Source organism: Lagenorhynchus albirostris, chromosome 19 (assembly GCF_949774975.1).
Source record: "Lagenorhynchus albirostris chromosome 19, mLagAlb1.1, whole genome shotgun sequence".
Lineage (NCBI taxonomy): Eukaryota > Metazoa > Chordata > Mammalia > Artiodactyla > Delphinidae > Lagenorhynchus > Lagenorhynchus albirostris.
This window is the reverse complement of record NC_083113.1, coordinates 48357557-48381440: the sequence shown is the minus strand read 5'-3', so window position 1 is coordinate 48381440 and position 23884 is coordinate 48357557. Positions and strand designations below refer to the sequence as shown.

Genomic DNA, 23884 nt, shown 5'->3' with positions numbered 1-23884 from the left:
TGGGATCGTCATGTTTTCATTGTCATTTGTCTCTAGGTTTTTTTTATTTCCTCTTTGATTTCTTCAGTGATCTCTTGATTATTTAGTAATGTATTGTTTAGCCTCATGTGTTTGCGTTTTTTACGTTTTTTTCCCTGTAATTGATTTCTAATCTCATAGTGTTGTGGTCGGAAAAGATGCTTGATATGATTTCAGTTTTCTTAAATTTACTGATGCTTGATTTGTGACCCAAGATGTAATGTATCCTGGAGAATGTTCTGTGTGCAGCTGAGAAAGTGTAATTTGCTGTTTTTGGATGGAATGTCCTATAAATATCAATTAAATCTTATCTGGTCTATTGTGTCATTTAAAGCTTGTGTTTCCTTATTAATTTTCTGTCTGGATGATCTGTCCATTGGTGTAAGTGAGGTGTTAAAATCCCCCACTATTACTGTGTTACTATCAATTTCCTGTTTTATAGTTGTTAGCAGTTGTTGTATGTATTACTGAGGTGCTCCCGTGTTGGGTGCATATAAATTTAAAATTGTTATATCTTCTTTTTGGATTGATTCCTTGATCATTATGTAGCGTCTTTCCTTGTCTCTTGTAACATTCTTTATTTTAAAGTCTATTTCATCTGATATCAGTATTGCTACTCCAGCTTTCTTTTGATTTCCGTTTGCATGGAATATCTTTTTCCATCCCGTCACTTTCAGTCTGTATGTGTCCCTAGGTCTGAAGTGGGTCTCTTGTAGACAGCATATAGATGGGTCTTGTTTTTGTATCCATTCAGGGAGCCTGTGTCTTTTGTTTGGAGCATTTAATCCATTCACATTGAAGGTAATTATCAATGTGTATGTTCCTATTGCCATTTTCTTAATTGTTATGGGTTTGTTTTTGTAGGCCCTTTTCTTCTCTTGTGTTTCCCACTTAGAGAAGTTCCTTTAGCATTTGTTGTAGAGCTGGTTTGGTGATGGTGAATTCTCTTAGCTTTTGCTTGTCTATAAAGCTTTTGATTTCTCCATTGAATCTGAATGAGATCCTTGCCGGGTAGAGTAATCTTGGTTGTAGTTTCTTCCCTTTCATCATTTTAAGTATATCATGCCACTCCCTTCTGGCTTGTAGAGTTTCTGCTGAGAAATCAGCTGTTAACCTTATGGGAGTTCCCTTGTATGTTATTTGTCATTTTTCCCTTGTTGCTTTCAATAATTTTTCTTTGTCTTTAATTTTTGCCAGTTTGATTTCTTTGTGTCTCAGTGTGTTTCTCCTTGGGTTTATCCTGTATGGGCCTCTCTGTGCTTCTTGTACTTGGGTGGCTATTTCCTTTCCCATGTTAGGGGAGTTTTTGCCTATAATCTTTTCAGATATTTTCTCAGATCCTTTCTCTCTCTTTTCTCCTTCTGGGACCCCTATAATGTGAATGTTGTTGCATTTAATGTTGTCCCAGAGGTCTCTTAGGCTGTCTTCATTTCTTTTCATTCTTTTTTCTTTATTCTGTTCCGCAGCAGTGAATTCCACCATTCTGTCTTCCAGGTCACTTATCCATTCTTCTGCCTCAGTTATTCTGCTATTGATTCCTTCTAGTGTAATTTTCATTTCAGGTATTGTATTGTTCATCTCTGTTTGTTTGTTCTTTAATTCTTGTAGATCTTTGTTAAACATTTCTTGCATCTTCTCAATCTTTGCCTCCATTCTTCTTCCGAGGTCCTGGATCATCTTCACTATCATTATTCTGAATTCTTTTTCTGGAAGGTTGCCTATCTCCACTTCATTTAGTTGTTTTTCTGGGGTTTTATCTTGTTCCTTCATCTGGTACATAGCCCTCTGCCTTTTCATCTTGTCTGTCTTTCTGTGAATGTGGTTTTTGTTCCACAGGCTGCAGGATTGTAGTTCTTTTTGCTTCTGCTGTCTGCCCTCTGGTGGATGAGGCTATCTAAGAGGCTTGTGCAAGCTTCCTGATGGGAGGGACTGGTGGTGGGTAGAGTTGGCTGTTGCTCTGGTGGGCAGAGCTCAGTAAAACTTTATCCACTTGTCTGCTGATGGGTGGGGCTGGGTTACCTCCCTGTTGGTTGTTTGGCCTGAGGCGACCCAACACTGGACCCAACCGGCTCTTTGGTGGAACCAATGCGGACTCTAGGAGGGCTCACGCCAAGGAGTACTTCCCAGAACTTCTGCTGCCAGCCAGTGTCCTTGTACCCACGGTGAGCTGCAGCCACCCCCTACCTCTGCAGGAGACCCTCCAGCACTAGCAGGTAGGTCTGGTTCAGTCTCCTGTGGGGTCACTGCTCCTTTCCCTGGGTCCCGATCCCTCCAAGAGTGGAGTCTGTTTCCCCCAGTCCTCTCGAAGTCCTGCAATCAAATCCCGCTAGCCTTCAAAGTCTGATTCTCTAGGAATTCCTCCTCCCATTGCCTGACCCCCAGGCTGGGAAGCCTGACATGGGGCCCAGAACCTTCACTCCAGTGGGTGGACTTCTGTGGTAAAAGTGTTCTCCAGTTTGTGAGTCACCCACCCAGTGGTCATGGGATTTGATTTTATTGTGATTGCGCCCCCTGTACTGTCTCATTGCGGCTTCTGCTTTGTCTTTGGATGTGGGGTATCATTTTTGGTGAGTTCCATTGTCTTCCTGTTGATGATTGTTCAGCAGTTAGTTGTGATTCCGGTCCTCTTGCAACAGGGCGTGAGCACACATCCTTCTACTCCACCATCTTGAATCAGTCAGTGTCAATATTCCCTTTCCTTCCTTCCTTCCATCCATCCATCCTTCCTGCCTCCCTCCCTCCCTTCCTCCCTTTCTTTCTCACTCTCTCTCTCTTTCTCTCTTTCCCTTTTAACTGCCTGGCAGTGAAGAATATTTTTGGCAAAGTGTTGTGCTAGGGATACAGAGAAGGAAGAAAAGGGTATCTGTCCTCAAAGGACTGAAATCCTAGTGGGGAAAGAGAAGTGCCCCTACAACTAACTCTGTAACAAGTTTTTCTTAGTTGTTAATCTGGAGCAGTCATCTCTAGCCCAGTTAAAGAGTGACTTGGCTTGTGTACACCCCTATCTGCTCTTTCATCACAGGTCACCACAGTTCACAGCAGAGCTTCCCCATATTACTCCTCCGTAGGACTGCCTCTTAAAGGCAATAGTTTACTGTTTCTTTGTGGGCCAGTATGCCTTTCCCCAGCTCTAGTAGACATTCTGCCACCCCTCAGGTAGTGGAAGCGGTAATGGCTTTATATCCTGTGTTCCTTCAGCAAGCCTCAGGAGAGGGTGGTAATGATAGTTATCGTTTGGTGAACCCCCACCATGGCTGCTTCATGTATATCGTCTCTAATCCTAGGGAATTGTTTTATTTTACAGATAAAGAAACAGGTTTAGATAGGTTTGTTCATTTGCCCAAAGTAATAAGAGGCAGAAACCAGATTCCCACCCAGGTTTATCTGAGTCCAAAGTCTGAGCTCCTTCCACTCTATCATGATGCTTTTCCAAGGAGATGGAAGTGAAGAAGGAAAGACAAACAAGGGTGGCAGATAGGTTTCCTGACACCTAATAATACTAATCTGGTTATCATATTGCCATGAAGCTCTGTGGAGATTCAGAAGGAAAGAAGGAAAGAAGTGATTGATTACTGATGTCTGCTGTGGTTGCGGGAGGAGGGACCATGGACATGTTGTGAGGTGCCTGTTGTTCCCACAATAGGCAGGAATTTTCCCTTTGTATATTTGCTCTGGCAGTTTTCTAAATGGAGGCTTTCGTTCTGTCTGGACTTTAAATATTCTTTGAGAAACAGGAATTACATGAAGGCTAAGATCCACATTTAACTCTTATACAGTTGGCTCTCCGTATCCACAGGTTCGAAAATACGCAGCAAAAAGATTCCAGAAAGTTCCAATAAACAAAACTTGAATTTGCTTAGGGCCAGCAACTATTTACATAGCATTTACATTGTATTAGGTATTAAGTAATCTAGAGATGATTTAAAGTATTCAGGAGGATGTGTATAGGTTATATACATATACTCTGCCATTTTATATAAAGGACTTGATCATCCACGGATTTTGGTATCCAAAGAAGGTCCTGGAACCATTCCCTTATACTGAAGGACAACTGTATATTTAAACAGTTAACGTTTTATATTACTTCATTGGAGACATGATTGGTATAATTAAGATTCTTTAGAGTGGGTTTTTATGGTAGTTTCTGTGGAAATTCTTCTTTTAGACATAAAAATTAGTTATAGTAGAGGGTATAAGCATTCTACTTCAATTAAAATAGTCTCTTCTGTTCCCAGAAAGAGGCATAGGACAGAGATTCAGTAAAATGATAAAAATCTTCAAAACTGAAAAAAGAAAGAAAGAAAGGTTTAAGAACTTTGTTGGTAAGGAATTTTTAAATTATTATCTCTCTAATAGCATGGTCCATTTTTTTTCTTTTTTTAGCCCAGCTTCAATAATTAACCATTAGTACCCAGTCTTACTTCGTCTGTACCCCTGTCTAGGCTCATCATATTATTTTGAAGCATATCTCAGATATGTGAGTTTACTCATAAATATTATTTTATATATATCTCTAAAATAAAAATATTTACCGATAAATATTTCAATATGTTTCTCTTCTTTTTAAACAGAATCATAATACCATGTCACACCTGAAAAAAGTAAGTGTTTTCATAATATTACCAAATATTCGATCATTGTTTAAATATCCAGTTTGTCTCATATGTTCTAGTTTGTTTGAATCAGGATTCAGTAAGGTTCAGGCATGATAATTGGTTGATATATCTCTTAGTCCCTTTTATTTTATTTTATTTTTAAAATAAATTTATTTATTTGTTTTTAATTTGTGGCTGCGTTGGGTCTTCATTGTTGTGTGTGGGCTTTCTCTAGTTGCGGCAAGCGGGGGCTGCTTTTTGTTACGGTGCACGGGCTTCTCGTTGTGGTGGCTTCTCTTGTTGTGGAGCACAGGCTCTAGGCGTGTGGGCTTCAGTAGTTGTGGCACACGGGCTCAGTAGTTACAGCATGCGGGCTCTAGAGCGCAGACTCAGTAGTTATGGCGCACAGGCTTAGTGGCTCCACGGCATGTGGGATCTTCCCGGACCAGGGCTCAAACCCATGTCCCCTGCATTGGCAGGCAGATTCTTAACCACTGCTCTTCTTAGTCCCTTTTAATCTTTAGGTCTCCATTCCATCTATTTTTCTTATGTTTTTGTTGAAGAAACTAGTTTGTCCTGTAGAGTTTCCCACATCCTGTTTTATATTCAAAACTGTATCAGAGTGATGTTGTATTAGGAGACACATAATGTCTGGCTTTCTCTTTTTATGGTGTTATGATCCTAGATCCTAGATCCATCCACGATTGCAAACTGGAGACTGTTTTAGTCCATTCAGGCTGCTGTGACAGATTACTATACACTGGGTGGCTTATAAACATTTCTGGAGGCTGGGAATCCTAAGACGAAGACTCGGGCAGGTTCAATATCTGGTGAGAACCCGCTTCCTGGCTCATGGACAGATGTCTTCTCACTGTCCTCTCACAATGGAAGAGGTAAGGGAGTTCCCTAGGGCCTCCTTTTTTAAGTATACTAATAATCCCATTTGTGAGGGCTTCACCCTCATGACCTAATCATCTCCCAAAAGCCCCACCTCCAAATACCAACACACTGGGATTGTTTCAGTGTGCATTGGAGAGAGCAGGGAGACAAAGTCAACCTATAGCAGTGACGGTGTCATTCTCTCTTCATTTATTAGCTGTAATACTCATATACATATCAACTCTTCCTCATCTGTTTGGTCCCGATTCATATAGGAAAAACAGGATAAATGCTTGTTTCTTTTTTATGTACCCATTTTCAGTATGAGTTGATTCACTAACATCCTCCAGTTAAATACAAATTAGTATTTTTTATTGTGAACTCATGAATTTAAACATTTGATATTATTTCAAATCAATCAAGGGTATTACAGTCATTACCCTTATTGATTCCCACATTGTTTCATCTGGTCAGTGAGTACTTCTTCAAGTAAGGTCACAAGTCCTTTTGACAATAACCCTAATACTCTTTGATAGCTTCCGGGTTATCTGGTATGACAAAATATCCCAGGCTCATTTTGTACATTTGCCACAGACCTGGTGTAGGTTATCTAACCTAGGACCCCTGTTGCCTTTTAGTGGGAAGCATTATTTCAAGACACTAGGGATAAGGAATGTTAGTTGCTAGTGTTACAAAACAAAATTCAGCAGAGTAAATTTGAAGATCTTAATGACTTTATTAAGCAATTCATGAATCAAGCAGCATCCCATCTACCAAATATTGATAGAAAGGTGCTCCTTACAAAATGGAAAGTTTTTATAAGCAGAAAGAGGGTGGAACAAGGAAATTTAAAAACTGGATTTTTTTAGGTAAGGTATACCTTCCTTTAGGGGAAGGCAGGGCATTTTAGGTAGATTACCTCGCTAGTGCTGTCTAAGAAATTTCAGACTGGTTGGTTTATAATTCCACTCCTGGGAGAGGTGAAACTGCAGTTACGTTAGTAGTTTTAAGTTTTTATGGGGCTTAGCATAAGTGACTCCATTTTGGGTCTGTTGTTTCTTTTTAGCACTACTGAGTTGGTCGTTGTCCCAAGGACTTTTCAGTACACAAAGAGTTTTGTTTTGTTTTATTTTTATTTCCTTTCTGTAAAGGCAGTACTGCTCCGTCTGAAACAAATTTAGGACTCTCGGGTTATCTTAAATCTGAAACTTCTATCTTCTTAAACTGAGAACAAACAGCAGGATTGATAGAATATCACACAAATACCCATTTGCTTTATTTCACAATGTACACATAATAGTCTTAGTACCACCACCAAGTGGGATTAGTACAAATAGTGTAAGTTAGGTTTTTTGTTTTGTTTTTGCAGTTTTTTTTGTCCTTAGGGTATATTTCACTTGAAATGTATAGCTAAATTACTGTGATCTAAAGTCACCTGGAATAGTATTTCTTTTTGTGATGCTACCAAGTAGATACATATTAAGTTCATTTGTTTTATTTCATTTTTAGTTTTTAGAGATTGCTTTTGTTTCTACTTAAATTTTATTTTGTACTTAATGCAAAATCTATAAAAGCAAATTTTCAAATAAGTTCAATTTCTGTGTCTATTCCCTCTACCTATTCTCTCTTTATAGTGTAAGTAATCTTTTTTTAATGATTTATCCTTCCATTGACAAAAAAAGATACATTTATTTCTCTTTACTTAGATTAACACACACATAGTATCCTATATACAGTTTTCTCTGCCTTGCATTTTTACTTAGTACATTCTGGAGATCACTTGATAGTAGTACTTAGAGAGTTTCCTCTTTCATTTTTTTCAGATGCAAGGTATTTCATCGTATGAATGTACCGGAGTTTATTCAGTTAATTTTGTTCATTAAACATTTGGGTTGTTTCTAGTCTTCTGGGTTTTTTGTTTGTTTGTTTTAATCTTTTTATTTAGCTTCATTGGGTCTCCATTGGGGCACGGAGGCTTCTCTGTAGTTGTGATGAGAAGGTTCTAGAACGTGCAGGCTTAGTTGCCCTGTGGCATGTGGGATCCTAGTTCCCCGACTAGGGATTGAACACACGTCCCCTGCACTGGAAGGCGGACTCTTAACCACTGGGCCACCGGGGAAGTCCCTCTAGTCTTCTGTTATTATAAAAGAGTCCCACAATGAATAGTTTTATGCATATGTGTTTTCGTGGTTTCTGGCAAGGATTTCTACATGATTTAAGGCTATCCTTGCTTAAGTTGCATCCAATTAAATGTCTGCAATAATTTTAAAATAACATTTAGTTAAAAACTTGCAGTGCATAATTATTCATTAGGGACATGGAAATCAAACCACAGTGAGATACCACTTCACACCTATTAGTATGGCTATAATCAAAAAGATGGAAATAAATGTTGGTGAGGGTGTGGAGAAATTGAAACCCTTGTATGTTACTGGTGGGATACAGCATGCTATAATTGCTTTGGAAAAGATTTTGACAGTTCCTCAAAAAGTTAAACATAAACTTACCATTTAAACCTACAGTTCTATTCCAAAATATATACTCAAGAAAGCTGAAAACAATATGTCCACACAAAAACGTACACAAATGTTCATAGCAGCATTATCATGGTACCCAAAAAGTGGAAACAACCCAATGTCCATCAACTGATGAACAGATAAACAAAACGTACATCCATTCTGGGGTGTTTTCCAACACCAACCAATACTGTGATTCTCCAGACACCACCTAAGTGTTCATCAGTTTAATTCAGTTCTGCCACTGCCCGGAGTTAATGTACACCTCACAGCATAAGGGCTCAGTCCCATAAGAATAGCCCCCCTTGAGATACCAAGTGCAAAACCCGGGCTATCCATGCTTCTGACTAAATAATTATAAATCAGGGACTTCCCTGGTGGCACAGTGGTTAAGAATCCGTCTGCCAGTGCAGGGGACACGAGTTCGAGCCCTGGTCCAGAAAGATCCCACATGCCACAGAGCAACTAAGCCCGTGCGCCACTACTACTGAGCTTGCGCTCTAGAGCCTGCGAGCCACAACTGCTGAAGCCCGAGTGCCTAGAACCCGTGCTCTGCAGCAAGAGAAGCCACCACGGTGAGAAGCCCGCGCACCGCAACAAAGAGTAGCCCTCACTCACCGCAACTAGAGAAAGCCCATGCGCAGCAACGAAGACCCAACTCAGCCAAAAATAAATTTATTTTTTTAAAAAGATTTTTTAAAAAAATTATAAATCAGGGGTTACATGACCCGCTCCTAAAGTTTAGTAATTGGCTAGGATGGCTCACAGAACTCAGGAAAGCATTTTACTTATGTTGACCAGTTTAGTATTAAGAGTACAACTCAGAAACAGCCAAATGGAAGAGATGCATAGGGTAAGGTATTGGGAGCACTCGCCCGACACCTCAGTGTGTTTACTAACCCAGAAGCTCATCACATTTTGCTCTTTAGAGGTTTTTATAGAGCTTCATCTCTGTCCCTCCTCCCCTTCCCAGAGGTCGATGGCCTCTAACCATTTGGTCTTTCTTGTGACCAGCTCAGTCCTGAAGCTATCTGTGGGCACTATCCTAAGTCACCTCGTTTAGCATAAACTCCAGTGTGAACATAAGGAGCTCTTGCTATGAATAACAAAAGATGCTGTTAGCACTCAGGAAATCCCAAGGGGTTTGGGAGCTGTGTTCCAGGAAACTGGGGCCAAATACGTTTCTTATTATACTGTATCCATACAGTGGTGAAAAACAATAAAGGAGTGAAGTATACTCAACAAACTAAGAACAGAAGGGAACTTCCTCAACCCAATAAAAGGGCATCTATGAAAAACGAAACCACAGCTAACATCATACTTAATCATGAAAGACTGGCTGTTTTCCCCCTAAGATAGGAAGAAGTCAAGGATGTCCCCTCATGCTATTTCTATTTGGCATTGTGTTGGAGGTTCTATCCAGGGCACTTAGACAAGAAAATGAAGTAAGAGGCAACCAAATTGGAAAGAAAGAAGTTAAATCTCTATTCACAAATGACATGATCTTTTATATAGAAAATCCTCATTAATCATCTAAAAACTATGAGAAGTAGTAGACAGATTCATCAAGGTTGCAGGATACAAATCAGTATACTACAAAAATCAATTGTATTTCAATAAATTAGCAATGGACAATCCAAAAACAAAATGAAGAAGACAATTCTACTTACAAAAGCATCTAAAAGAGTAAAATACTTAGGAGTAAATTTAACAAAAGATGTTTAAGACTTGTACACTGAAATCTATAAAATATTGTTGAAAGAAATTAAAGATCTAAATAAATGGAAAGACATCCGTTTTCATTGATTGGGAGACTTCATATTGTTAAGGTGGCTGTACTCCCAAAATTGATCTACAGATTCAGTGCAACTCCTATCAGAATCCCAGCTGGCTTCTTTATAGAAATTGATAAGCTGATTCTAAAAATCATATGGAAACTTAAGGGACCCACAATAGCCAAAACAGTTTTGAAAAAGAACAGCAAAGTTGAAGGACTCGCATTTCCCAACTTCAAAACTTAGTACGGGGGCTTCCCTGGTGGCGCAGTGGTTGAGAATCTGCCTGCCAATGCAGGGGACACGGGTTCGAGCCCTGGTCTGGGAAGATCCCACATGCCGCGGAGCAACTAGGCCCGTGAGCCACAATTACTGAGCCTGCGCGTCTGGAGCCTGTGCTCCGCAACAAGAGAGGCCGCGATAGTGAGTGGCCCCCGCTTGCCGCAACTAGAGAAAGCCCTCGCACAGAAACGAAGACCCAACACAGCCATAAATAAATAAATAAAAATTTAAAAAAAAATTTATAAAAAAACCCCACAACTTAGTACAGGGACTTCCCTGGTGGTCCAGTGGTTAAGAATCCTCCTTCCAATGCAGGGTACGTGGGTTTGATCCCTGGTCAGGGAACTAGGATCCCGCATGCCACGGGGCAACTAAGCCTGTGTGCCACAGCTACTGAGCCCGCATGCTCTGGGGCCTGTGAGCCGCAGCTACTGAGCCTGTGCACACTGGAGCTCGTGCGCCACAACTACTGAGTCCTGCGCACCCTAGAGCCCGAGTGCCACAACTAGAGAGAAGCCCACATGCTGCAACAAAAGATTCCGCATGCTGCAGTGAACATCCTGTATGCCGCAACTAAGATCCAACACAGCCAAATAAATAAATACATAAATAAATAAATTTTTTTAAAAACTTACTACAAAGCTACAGTAGTCAAGACATTGTGGTACTGGCATAAGGACAGATGTATAGATCAGTGGAATTGAATTGAGAGTTCAGAAATACACCCTCACATTTATAGTCAATTGATTTTTGGCCAGAATGCCAAGACAGCTACATGGGGAAGGTGTAATCACTTTGACAGATGGTACCGGGACAATTGGATATCTCTTGTCCATACAAGTACATATTCATAGCAGCCAAAGGGTGGAAACAATCCAAATGTCTATCAACTGATGAATGGATAAATAAAATGTGTAAAACCCATACAATGGAATATTATTTGGCCTTGAAAATGAGTACAGTACTGATTTGGGCTACAACGTAGATGAACCTTGAAAACTTCGTGGTAAATGAAAGAAGCCAAATACAAAAGACCACATATTGTATGGTTCTACTTATATGAAATGTCCAGAATAAGCAGTTATAGAAACAAAGTAGGTTAAAGGTTGTCTGCGGCTGGACAGGATAAGGAAGGACGGGTGACTGCTAATGGGTACAGGGTTTCGTTTGGGTTTCTTTTTTGGCAGGGGGAGGGTCAATGGAAATGTTGTAGAATTAGATAGTGATGGTTATACAGCTTTGTGTCTTTACTAATAACCACGGAAAGGTACACTTTAAAAGAGTACATCTTTTGACACGCACATTATATCTCAATATCAAAAAAAGAGCTTGCAGTAAATTATTACCTCGGTAAAGGTTTTTTGTTTGTTTGTTTTGTTTGTTTGTTTGTTTTTGGCTGCGTTGGGTCTTCATTGCTGCGCACAGGCTTTTTCTCTAGGTGCAGTGAGCGGGAGCTACTCTTTGTTGCGGTTTGCGGGCTTCTCACTGCAGTGGCTTCTCTTGTTGCAGAACACGAGCTCTAGGCTCACGGGCTTCAGTAGTTGCAGCACGCGGGCTCAGCAGTTATGGCTTGCGGGCTCTAGAGCACAAGTTCAGTAGTTGTGGCACATCGGCTTAGTTTGCTCCGCGGCACGTGGGATCTTCCCGGACCAGGGCTCAAACCCGTGTCCCCTGCATTGGCAGACAGATTCTTAACTACTGTGCCACCAGGGAAGTCCCCTCAGTAAAGCTTTTTTTAATATATAAATTTATTTATTTTATTTATGGCTGTATTGGGTCCTCATTGCTGCGTGCAGGCTCTCTCTAGTTGCAGCAAGCGGGGGCTATTCTTTGTTGTGGTGTGCAGGCTGCTCATTGTGGTGGCTTCTCTTGCTGCAGAGCATGGGCTCTAGGCATGTGGGCTTCAGTAGTTGCAGCACGTGGGCTCAGTAGCTGTGGCTCGTGGGCTCTAGAGGCTCAGTTGTTGTGCCGCACAGGCCTAGTTGCTCCGCGGCATGTGGGATCTTCCAGGATCAGGGCTCAAACTTGTGTCCTCTGCATTGGCAGGCGGATTCTTAACTGCTGTGCCACCAGGGAAGTCCCACGCTCAGTAAAGTTTTAATGAAGGTAAGCCAAAAAGGAAAAAACAATGTACAGTTTACTCCAGTCTTCCACTTGTTCATGTTAGATGAGCATTTCTTTCCCACTTAAGACAAGACAGTGACCACCAAAGCAGAGTTGAAGAAATTTTAGGCTTTGGGCTTAAATTGTTGTTGTTATTTAATATTTATTTTGAAATAATCTTAGATTTACAGAAGAGTTGTAAAGACAGTACAGAGTTTCCCTGAACCCTTCATCCAGCTTCCTGTAATATTAAAACATCTTACATAACCCTGATTCATTTATCAAAATTAAGAAATTAATCAAAAGTGAATGCTAATGAGTCAAAACATATCTGGAAGGATAAACAATAATAACAGATCATAAACTCAGTGTCATGTGAGTTTAGGGAAGTGGGAGAGTGAAGGAGAAAAGAATCATTTGTGTATGTCCATATGTATCTGTTCAAATATTACTTAGGAAAAAAATAGAAGGGTTTATAATACCAATTGAAAAATTTAGGAAATCACTGGTAGAATTTAAAACATAGGGACTTCTCTGGTGGTGCAGTGTTTAAGACTCCGCACTCCCAATGCAGGGGGCCTGGGTTCAATCCCTGGTTAGGGAGCTAGATATCACATGCGTGCTGCAACTAAGAGTTCGCATGCCACAACTAAGGAGCCCTCAGGCCACAACTGAGGTACCAGTGAGCTGCAACTAAGACCCGGCATAACCAAATAAATAAATAAATAAATTTAAAACACACACACACACACACACACACACACACACGTTAGAAATTGATTAACAAATACAAATAAGAGAAAGAAATATGAGGATTGCCCATGAATTTAAAAAAAAAAAAAAGAAAGAAAACTTTAAGAAATTAACATTGGGGGCTTCCCTGGTGTCTCAGTGGTTGAGAATCCGCCTGCTAATGCAGGGGACACGGGTTGGAGCCCTGGTCCGGGAAGATCTCACATGCCACGGAGCAACCAAACCGATGTGCCACAACTACTGAGCCCGCATGCCACAACTACTGAAGCCTGCACTCCTAGAGTCCATGCTCCACAACAAGAGAAACCACCTAAGTGAGAAGACCACACACCGCGACAAAGAGTAGCCCCCGCTCGCTGCAACTAGAGGAAGCCCGCAAACAGCAACAAAGACCCAATGCAGCCAATAAATAAATAAATAAATAAATTTATAGAGGAAAAAGGAAAGACGTTAACATTGGTATACGATTAACTAAGAAACAGACATTATTTGGATTTCACCAGTTTTCCCACTAATTTCCCTTCTTTGTTCCAGAATCCAAACCTTGATTCTACCTTGCAGTTAGTTGCCGTCTCTACACAGTCTCCTCTAATCTGTGACAGCTTCTGAGTCTTTATTTTTCTTGAGCTTGACACTTCTGAAGAGTATTGATCAGGTATTTTGTAGAGTGTCCCTCCATTTGAGTTCTCTTCATGATGAGACTGGGATTATGGATGTTTGGAAAGACTGCCAGAGAGGAAACGTGCCCTTCTTATCACACGTGGTATTAACTTGTTGCTAGTGATGTTAACTTTGATCATTTGGTTAAAGGAGAGTCTGCCAGGTTTCTCTACTGTAAAGTTGCTATTTTTTTCTCTTTCTCTTTTTTTTTTTTTTTTGCGGTACACGGGCCTCTCACTGTTGTGGCCTCTCCCGTTGCGGAGCATAGGCTCCAGATGCACAGGCTCAGCGGCCATGGCTCATGGACCCAGCCGCTCCACGGCATGTGGGATCTTCCCGGACTGGGACACGAACCCGTGTCCCCTGCATCGGCAGGCGGACTCTCAACCACTGCGCTACCAGGGAAGCCCTCTTTATCTTTTTTATTTTATTTTATTTTTATTGCTTTGTTCTTTTCAGTTTTTCCAAGTCACTTTGGATTTGTGTTCTATTGATTAACAAAGGAATACTGACACCTGTTACTGAACTTGAGCTCCCAAAATGCATTGTGGCACCAACTACTTGCTGTTTACTCAGGAAGGATAGATGAGACCATCCGCATTTTTCCAAGAAAAGCTCAGTCACTTTTTGGGGGTGGGGTGGGGAAGTCCTGATGACTGACTGGATTTTCAAGTCTTTATTAGGCAGCAAAATACTACCTCAGAAGAGAGGAATGGAGCAGGGTTATTTCCAGAGTTTGGATGGCATACCAATCTCTTTCATAGGGAGTGTTGACTCTTTTTTTTGAGTGGAAGTTTTTAGAGTTATCTTGGAACATCAAAGTATGCACCGTGTAGAATATCTAGAAATCTTGTAGTTTATTCTTACTTCCTTCATCCTATCTGTACATTTGCTACTATGTGCAGTAGGGCATGTACTCCAAGAGAACTTTGGCAAATTAAAATTCCTGGTCCTTGGGCTACTTAATTTACATTTCACCAGGAGCTTTCATGTCAGAATCCAGGGCATAATCTCACTACCATTCTGTTCTTAACACTAGACAGGTACTAGTAAGCACTGTGTACAGCGGAATTTAAGCAAGGCGAGTCCTCATGGGAGATGCATTGTGAACACTGAACCTTTACATTTGAGCTATCATTCAGTGTTGCTCACACTATCATCCATTTCTGTTATTTTTCTCTTAATGGACATTTCCGCTTTCTTCTTGGGTGGAAACCCGGAAGCCTCCAGACCTCATCGCAAGAAGGCCTTGATTATTCCCTGGTGCAGCTTCAGTGCAGTCACTGATTACTTGACCAGGTCTTGTGGCAGCTGGACACCAACTTAGGACCAAATAACGTGTGTCTTAAAGAGATCTAACAGTTCCCAAGATTTTAAAGTTCACTCTGTCACATTCCTTATATTCCTACTTCCACATTTGTCTACCTCAAACCAGTCACAAGAGGGACAAATGATTTTAATCTCCTATTACCAAACTCTCTCACAGCTTTTAGGGATATTCTTTGTAAATTATATTGCTCCTGGGCTCTTCTTAAAGATCACTATTTTCATTCAGAGATTTACTTTGAGTAGTCTTTCATTCAGCTTTCCTTCTTTTTTTGCTATTCTTCTCATGTGAATATATGTCTACTATAAAACATCATCTGTACATGAGCTATAATATGATTGTTTGGTTCTGAATTGTATCATTAATGTTATAGGTATTTTTCTAATAGGCATTCTCTCCATGATTTTGTTTTCTAAAGTAATTAAAGTGGTTTAAGTCCTGATTCCTCTGTTTACTTATTGAGGTGAAATTCATGTAACATAAAATGAGACATCTTAAAGCATACAACTCAGTGGTATTTAGTACATTCTCATTTTTGTGCAGTCATCACCCTGATTCCTTTTTATGTTTGTGTATAGCAATGAAAAACCTTATATAGGCCCCAAAAGCCTTGTAAATACTGACAGGGCAAGCTTTTCATTGGCTTCAGAATTTGTGCGCCCCTGCTGGAGGTTAGTTAGTTTCCTCCAACAGCGAAGCAGTGGTCCATTGGGTTTTGTTTGTTTTTTGCGGTACGCAGCCCTCTCACTATTGTGGCCTCTCCCGTTGTGGAGCACAGGCTCCGGACGCGCAGGCTCAGCGGCCATGGCTCACGGGCCTAGCCACTCCGCGGCATGTGGGATCTTCCTGGACCGGGGCACGAACCTGTGTCCCCTGCGTTGTCAGGCGGATTCTTAAGCACTGTGCCAGCAGGGAAGCCCCCTTACTGAGATTCTTGAAATGTCCTTATAATTAAACAAATGCTTTTTTAAAATTCTGCAGAAAATGTCGCACACTCGTCTGTTGCCCAGTCTACACAAATATCAAATCATCCACCGAATTATTCCCTTTTCTTTGCCTTCTTAGGAAATTAACCTTGCATGAGCTGATCTTTCATTGATTAACGATTTAAAGTGATATAGCAGGAAGTAGTAGGGTTAGTCAATATTAGGATATTGATGATTTTTAGCTCATCAGGCCACCTTTGAGAATTCTACTTAGCGTATGTACTAGCTAAGGCAGTTCCAAAGCTTATTGCTTAGTGTCTATTTGGAAGCTTTTAAAATAATTGAACTAGTGATGAAGTCATGAACTCCCTCCCAGGCTTTCCTCATGTGCTCCGGGGCCTCATTCTTCCTTCAAGACTGTGGGAATTGCCCCAGCTGTTTTGTCATATACATATATTTTCTCTAAAATTCCTTTCCTTCTTGGAACAGTTCCATTAGCATTTGCTTCCCATCTACATGATGCGGATCGGCGCCTTTTTTGCTGGAGAAAAATGGAGTCAACACATTAGTGTGAAGGAATTGTAGCCAGGCTGTACCCAGGCCACTTGAGGACTGCTCAAAGGTAGAATCCTCAACAAAGGAACTGTCATGAAACAAGAGAGAACATGTGCACACAGAGAAAACTGGCTATCTAGTGCCACCCTTGTTTTGTTCTCTAACCAGCTAAAATGTGAAAGGGTTTTGCTGAATGTTATTTAGAAATGTTTAGTATCATGCAGTAGATTCTAAATTCAGTCTAGAGACTTTTTTGTTCTCTCAAGCGAGTCTCCATCTTCCCAAGAACAACCAGAAGTTAGAGCTCATAGGGAATGTTCACTGATGGACCAGATGTTAAATCTTGTATGTTTCCAAGGAGCTCAGTGCGCTGTGTCAGGGAGACTGCTGTCGTCGTTGCAGCAGAGCTGCTTCCTGGGATGGAAGGAGTGCTGTTTCACCTCTGGCAGGGCTTCTCAGCCCCTGCTCCCCTCACACTTGGGCTGGATAGTCCTTTGTTGTGGAGAACTGTCCTGTACATTGCAGGCTGTTAAGCAGCATCCCCAGCCTCTGCCCCCTAGGTGCCAGTCATACCTCTTCCTCTCTCCCCAAGTTATGACTACCCCGATGTCTCCACACATTGCTAAGTGTTCCCTGGGGGCAAAATTGCCCATGATTGAGAGTCACTGATCTTAGGTTTCTTCCAAAGGCAAGATGAGGTTCCTGACTCTTAACCAAACCACCTAACCGCAAAGTGTTTTTTCTTCTTCTCCCGAGTAAGAGCCTAGAGAAAGAATTCTTCTGCTTTCATGTGCAGATAGAGAAACAGGCACTCTGATACCATAGGAATCGGTCAGAACCTGAACTGCATTTGGCGTTGGCAGCCACTCGGGATGGCAACTGATGAGCCAGCAGTGACCTCCTTACTACCTGCCCCTCTTGTTCTAATTAAACAAACTTTTACTGTCTTTCTGTTAATGAGTCAGCTGGTAAAGAAAACACTCTTCTTTTGCCAAAGCTTTTAGGAAGCAGAGACATAGCAGAGTTTTGTACACATAAGTTCCTGTTGTACTGACTTTTTCCTCCTGGGGAGGGGGGAAGGATATCAGTGAAAATAGAAGTGCCAGCATGGATGTGTAGCTATAGTGAGTAATGTTTTTCCAAAATCCAAGATTTTCTTCCCAAAAATAACAATTAGAAAGCACCACTATTCTCTACATTTTATAATAAAAAGTAAATTCTGATGTCAATAGAGGATTATAAAACCTCTAGTGCAGCAAACTCCACAAATTGGTCCTGGCAGTGGATTTTGTGGCAGCGTGCTAGCAACTGGGAACATCCTTGGCATGGCCCGTGATATTCAGGCACCCGAAGTGCGTATTTGAAGTGTTTAGCGTGGAATTTGTGTGCTGTACAAGTATTAGCAATTAAGAAAACGCCAGTAGAGTTTTAGAAATTAAAAAGACCGTGGGATAGGGAGTTCAGAGAGGCTAAGGACCAGAGCAAAGTCCGAAGACCTAGAGCTTTTGATGCCTCCAGCCCGGTCTTTTCAGTTGTACCATACTGCCTTCCAGACTAGCTGCTGGAGAAGAGCAGTAGAACGAACACAGACGGGGAGCCTTAGAAATGGTGGCAGATGCAAAACGCTAGAGGTGGAGGGAAAGCACAACAGCTTTAACTCCTCCAGAAATGCTGTGGCTGCCTTTTCTTGGAGCTGTGGAAGGTATGTCAGCATTGCTGGTTCAGGGCTATGAGGGGAGGGTGAGAAATCAGGTCTTTTTTTCTTCCCCCTCTTCCCTGCTGCAACCTGCAGTTTGCAGCAAGCCTTCCCAAAGCTTAATTGCCAGAGCAGTGCCAAGTGCACAGAAGCTCTACTTACAGTTCCCCCACTGAGAGATTTTAGTTTGGAGTTTTGCTTTAAGCTCTCTGCTAATCCAACCAGTCACGTATTTTGGAGAGAAACTACCAGTCTTCTTTTGAGAGCACAATGATTGCTCAGTTTTTCATGGTTTTCTTCCTCAAAGTAGATGCCAACCTCAACGTTACAGAAGAAAGCCTTTCTGAACATTATAGCAAAACTAGTTGGGTTTCCATAGGGTTATTAATAGCTTTGAATCCATTGTGGGCTATGAACAGTAGTTCACAGTCAAGAACAGTAGCCACCGAAGAGAACTGTAGCTGATGGTATATGTGGTTCAGGTGGATGGGCAGGCAGTTACTGCTACAGCTTGCCTAATTTACAGATATTAACACTTACATAAAAATTCATTTAAAAACTAGTGCCTCGTTGGTGAAACCCAGTGAGGTTATACATAGCATCATTACAACGTAATTAACTGGGAACAGAAAAGCATTAGAAAGTGCTGTGGGAGTAGAAGCCCCACGCTTGCCCATTGTGCCTTTGAGCCAAATGTAACACCAGCCTGAGAAAAGAATAGTCATCATGAAAATATTTTCTTTCCTTCCAAGTCAGGAAACAGACTCACAATGGAGTCTACTTCTCCATTCTGAATTTTGAGATGTGCAGGAAACAACCAGCCATTACCAACTGAGGTTTTCCTGCTGATAAATGAACCCTGAGGCCACAGTGACCTGTCTTGTTAATGAGTTAATGAAGAATCTGGTCCTTGCATTGACCCTCTCCTTAAAAGCTTTCTTTGGAGCTGAAATAACATTCCTCTAATTTATGAGTTAACTCTTTCTTACTTAGCAAATGAGAAAGAGAAGGGGAGGAAAGAACCACGTGGCAGAGAAGTGGAGAATCCACCAGGGGGCTTTGATTTCTGAAATTTTAAAATTTGAACATTAACTTCACTTGCAGATAGAAATATCATTTAAAGAAATATTTTCCTCTTATTGAAGAACCTTAATAGAAGTGGTCTTGTATTTTTTATGTTGCATTTTACCCCAAGGCAATGACATTTTATTGAAGGATTTCCCACCCATTACTCTGACAAGAAACTGCTTTGAATTGAGCAATGGAAGGATTTGATTTTTGTGTAAACATTTCAGTATAGGGAAAAGCAAAGGAATGTTTACTTCTGTAAGTAAATGTTATGAACCCAGCATTTATTAACGGAGGCAGATCCTGTCTTCAACTTATTGGAGAAAGAATAGTCAGTCTCCTTTAAATTAGGTTATCTTTAAGAGCCAGACATTATTTCTTCCTCCAAATTATTTTTTCTTTTAGTGATTGATTGTGATGTTCTATGATTTGAAGGTTGTTGTAGATACCTCTGTTACAGGGTCATTTCTCAGCTTTGCAATTCTAGAAATGTGATTTTACTAGTTGATTAGATTCTGATGAACTGATTCATGACTCATTAGGCTAGTGTTACATTTGGTTTAGAAAACCAAAGTGCTTGTTGATTAACTTACAGTTATTATTTCATTAACCAGAAGAGTTTGTCCTATTGAGGCATCCCCAAACCAGTACCTGGAAAATCATAGAAAGTGATAGGAGGCTTTGTAAGGAGGTAAGCAAAGAAAAGAAAAGAGATCAATCGTCTTCTCCATATGCCACTTAGAGACTTCTAAGGAATCTCTCTTCTACTGTAAGGCATTTATCTGTCAGGTACTTGGTATTGGTGGTTCGTATTTAAACACTCTCTACCTGGTCAGTGCTAAATGGCCACTGCTAAGACGGCTCAGGATGGTAAATTGAACACATGCTGCCACACATTTGCCCCAAATTCCTAAATATATCAGAAAGATACATGTTTTTAACAATGTTGGAAAAAAAGAATGTTCTGGATAATCTGGAAGTTTGAGGAATTCCTGAAGGACAGAAGGCAGATGGAATCATATTAAAGGTAGAAACCGGAATCCAGAAGTCCTGAATGTCCCACCCCTCCCATGTAATTACTGGACACGGCTGTGGTGAATGGTTGCAGCATTTACACACTGGGGAGCTAGAACATCACTTGAACTAGCACAAATCAAGCCGCAAAAAAACCAGAGTCATGAGAGAAGCTCCAGACTCAAGAAATTGAAAAGCTTACATTGGAGGCTCCAAATACTGTAAATAGAATGTAAAGGAGACTTAAAGGGAAGTATGTTTATACCCTGAAAGGAATAAAAAGAAAATATTTCGGGCTTCCCTGGTGGCTCAGTGGTTGAGAGTCCGCCTGCCGATGCAGGGGACGCGGGTTCGTGCCCCGGTCCGGGAGGATCCCACATGCTGCGGAGCGGCTGGGCCCGTGAGCCATGGCCGCTGAGCCTGCGCGTCCGGAGCCTGTGCTCCGTGATGGGAGAGGCCACATCAGTGAGAGGCCCGCGTACCGCAAAAAAAAAAAAAATTCATTCATGAAACGAGAACAGACTCTTATAGGAAAGAATGAATTTTATCTCCTAGATCTTGGAAATAAAACATGATTGTTTAGCTAGAACCTCATTAAAGGGACTCCATAGTCTAATAGATACAGCTAAAGAGAATTAGTAGTGAGCAGAGGAAAGAGCCAAAGAATTTTCCTAGGTTATAAAATCATAAAGAGATAGGCTGACAGAAAAGTAACCATAACAAAGGGAGTCATTTCAGAAGTTTTGGGGTTCATAGAATATGAGTTCTGGGGGTAAGAGAGAAGAAATGGAGGGGGGAACAAATACCCAAAGAAATAACAGAAGAAAATTTCCCAAACAGAAGAAAATAAGACCCTTAGAATGAAAGGGCCCACTGTGAATATATCAAGTTAAGAGGGCTTACTTATATGTTTTACACATATAATTGAAGTCTCAGAAGACTAGGATAAGGAAAAATCCTAAAAGCTTCCAGATAGAGAAAACAGTCCAGCCTATAAAGAAGCAAGAATCGTGTTGGTATCAGAGTCTTATTGGCAACTCTGGATGCAAGAGGATGATGAAACAACATATTCATAGTTCTGAGAGAAAATACTGTAGAACCTAAGAGCCCATACCCAGGGAAGCTATCCCTCAGGTATTAAGGGCCAGTGAAGGCATTTTTCACATGTGCAAGAACTCAGTTTCCTGCTCATGATTCCTATTTTATAGAATTACCAGAGGGATGTTGTCCAGAAAAATTAAAGGGGGAAACAAAAGAAGCATTGATAAAGGGGGAGAAAACTCAGCAGAAAATGCCTTAGGTCAGTAATCTGGAACTTGAGCAGCTGTATGCTCCTGACAGCAGTGACATCTGTAGACGCAGGCGAAAGCAGCCGCCCAGAGCCCTCGGTCACGGTCTACTCTGACACCCACTGTGGATGCCACCACAAGTCCAGGCCTCCAGATTGCACTCATCTTTAAGATTCTTATCCCCACCACGTCCCTCCCTATCCTTTCATACCTGCATGTAGTTTGAGCTCAGTGACCTCCCTTCAGTTTTGTAGGAGTGGAAAAACTCTCCCTTCTTCCCTCCTAGATCCTTTGGCTAGTCTAATAATTAAATTGACATAAGACTGATTAACAGGAGAAAAACAAATCTAATTTTGTATGTACCAGTGCCCCACAAAAATATGAGACTCAAAGAAGTGACCAAAACAGGAAGCTTTTATACCTTTTAGATAAAGAAACAATAAATTTGTGAAGAACTGACAAGACAAAGGGGTTTGGGCTTGGGGTAGTAAATTGGTGAAGAAGTAACAAGGTTGGTTTATTCAGCATTCTTGGCCCTGGATTCCCTATATCTGGTGAGAAGGATGCCCTCTACCCCTCTGGTACCTTTCCCGTGGGAGGTTATCTCCTGCTGATTACCGGGACAAAGGAGGATCAGTGTCCTTCTTTTACTGGCTATTTCTCAAGTACCTTTAATTCAAAATATCAATAGGCCAAAGTGGCATATTTTGGGGTGATACATTCCGAGCCCCTGCTGATTCAACTTCCTTGATGAATAATCCCTTTACCTTATGCCTTCACTGAAACTGGGCCAAGTGGTCCCCTGGAAACACTGCTTCCCCTACAGCAACCTCAGGGGGCTGCTGTTTTTTCTCCTACACTTTTCATTTCCCAAAACCTGGAGTTGAAATAAATATCTTCCTTGTACCCCATCACTGCTTCCAAATTCTCTTTCCTCCTCCTTCCTGGATTTGCCATTGAAGTTAGTGGAAGTACTAAAGCATTTGAGCCAAGAACGGTAAGAGGAAATGATCAGAGAGTAGAACCTTTGAAGTAAAGGTTGTGGAGGTTTGTTGGATTGTCAGAGAAAGCCTATGCAAGTAGGTGGCTGAGTTGGACTAAAGAGAAAGTTACCTGACTCTGAGAAATTTGAAAAATTGAGAGAACAAGTTTGGATCATCTTTGGATATTGAAATCATCTGATAGAGTCTAAGAACAAACAAGCTGTCAGTGACAAGGGAGTGACTGGAGAAGGCCGTAGCTGGTGACAATAAGGAGGGACAAGGGGCAGTAAAGCCTCAGGACCTGTGCTTCAAAGTAGGACAGTTTGCCCCCCCACCCAAAAAAAAAAAAGGAGAAAGTTTAGAAGCAGCAGCTCTGCCATCTGTCCAGCGCCTGTACCTGTGGATCCTGCCCTTCCTAGTACCGTATTCGTCCCCCATCCACTGCGTGCCCTGCTCCTCTCAGTGACCTTGCCTGTTCCTGTGTTTATCCCCTTAATCCCGCACCGTCATCTTCTCACTTCAGCTGGATCATTCCCCTCTGCAAACAGACCATTCTGATGTCACCTGCCTTAGTAGGGAAGTCCATTTTAACTAAGACACAGCACAGTTGAAGTCTTTTTATTTTATTTTATTTTTATTGAGGTATAGTTGATTTACAATGTTGTGTTAGTTTCATGTGTAGAGCAAAGTGATTCAGTTATACATATATATGTATTCTTTTTCAGATTCTTTTCCCTTATAGGTTATTACAAAATATTGAGTATAGTTCCCTGTGCTTGTTGCTTATCTGTCTTATATATAATAGTGTGTATCTGCTGATCCCAAACTCCTTATTTATCCCTCCCTCCCTTTCCCCTTTGGTAGCTGTAAGTTTGTTTTCTATGTCTGTGGGTCTGTTTCTGTTTTGTATATAAGTTCATTTGTGTCATATTTTAGATTCTATATATAAGCCATACCATATGATAGTTGTCTTTCTCTGTCTGTCTTACTCCACTTAGTATGATAATCTCTAGGTCCATCCATGTTGCTGCAAATAGCATTATTTCATTCTTTTTTATGGCTGAGTAATATTCTACTATACACATATACACACACACCATATCTTTATCCATTCATCTGTCGATGGACATTTAGTTTGATTGAAGCCTTTTTAAAAGAATGCTGATACATTCCTAAAAAAAAAAAAGCCAAGAAAAACCCATGGCAAAGACCACCATAAACAAGGACAAAGAACAAACTAGGAGAAAGCCATTTGCAACTAAATCCAAACAAGGTACAAATTTCCCTAGTAAGAGCCTCTACAAATCAATAAGAAACATATCAATCACCCAGTTTTTAAAAGGGCAAAGAAAACTCACCAGAACGGAAATATAAATGGCTCTTACACATTAGAAAAGACGCTGAGTTTCCCTAATAAAAAGAGAAACAAATTTAAATGACAAGGA

At 41.0% G+C, this 23884-nt stretch overlaps 1 protein-coding gene and 1 long non-coding RNA gene across 3 annotated transcripts in view; both read left to right on the top strand.

Moving 5' to 3' along the window:
- Positions 1 to 23884, top strand: part of CFDP1 (craniofacial development protein 1) — a 139521-nt gene that overhangs the window by 81839 nt on the left and 33798 nt on the right. The gene's annotated exons all lie outside the window — the stretch shown is intronic.
- The window catches only part of LOC132509450 (uncharacterized), a 32282-nt gene continuing 8845 nt past the window's right edge, over positions 448 to 23884 (top strand). The window contains exons 1-3 of the long non-coding RNA XR_009536996.1: positions 448 to 2231; positions 4402 to 4495; positions 4590 to 4619. This is a non-coding gene — a long non-coding RNA (uncharacterized LOC132509450). The remainder of the gene's footprint in view (positions 2232 to 4401; positions 4496 to 4589; positions 4620 to 23884) is intronic.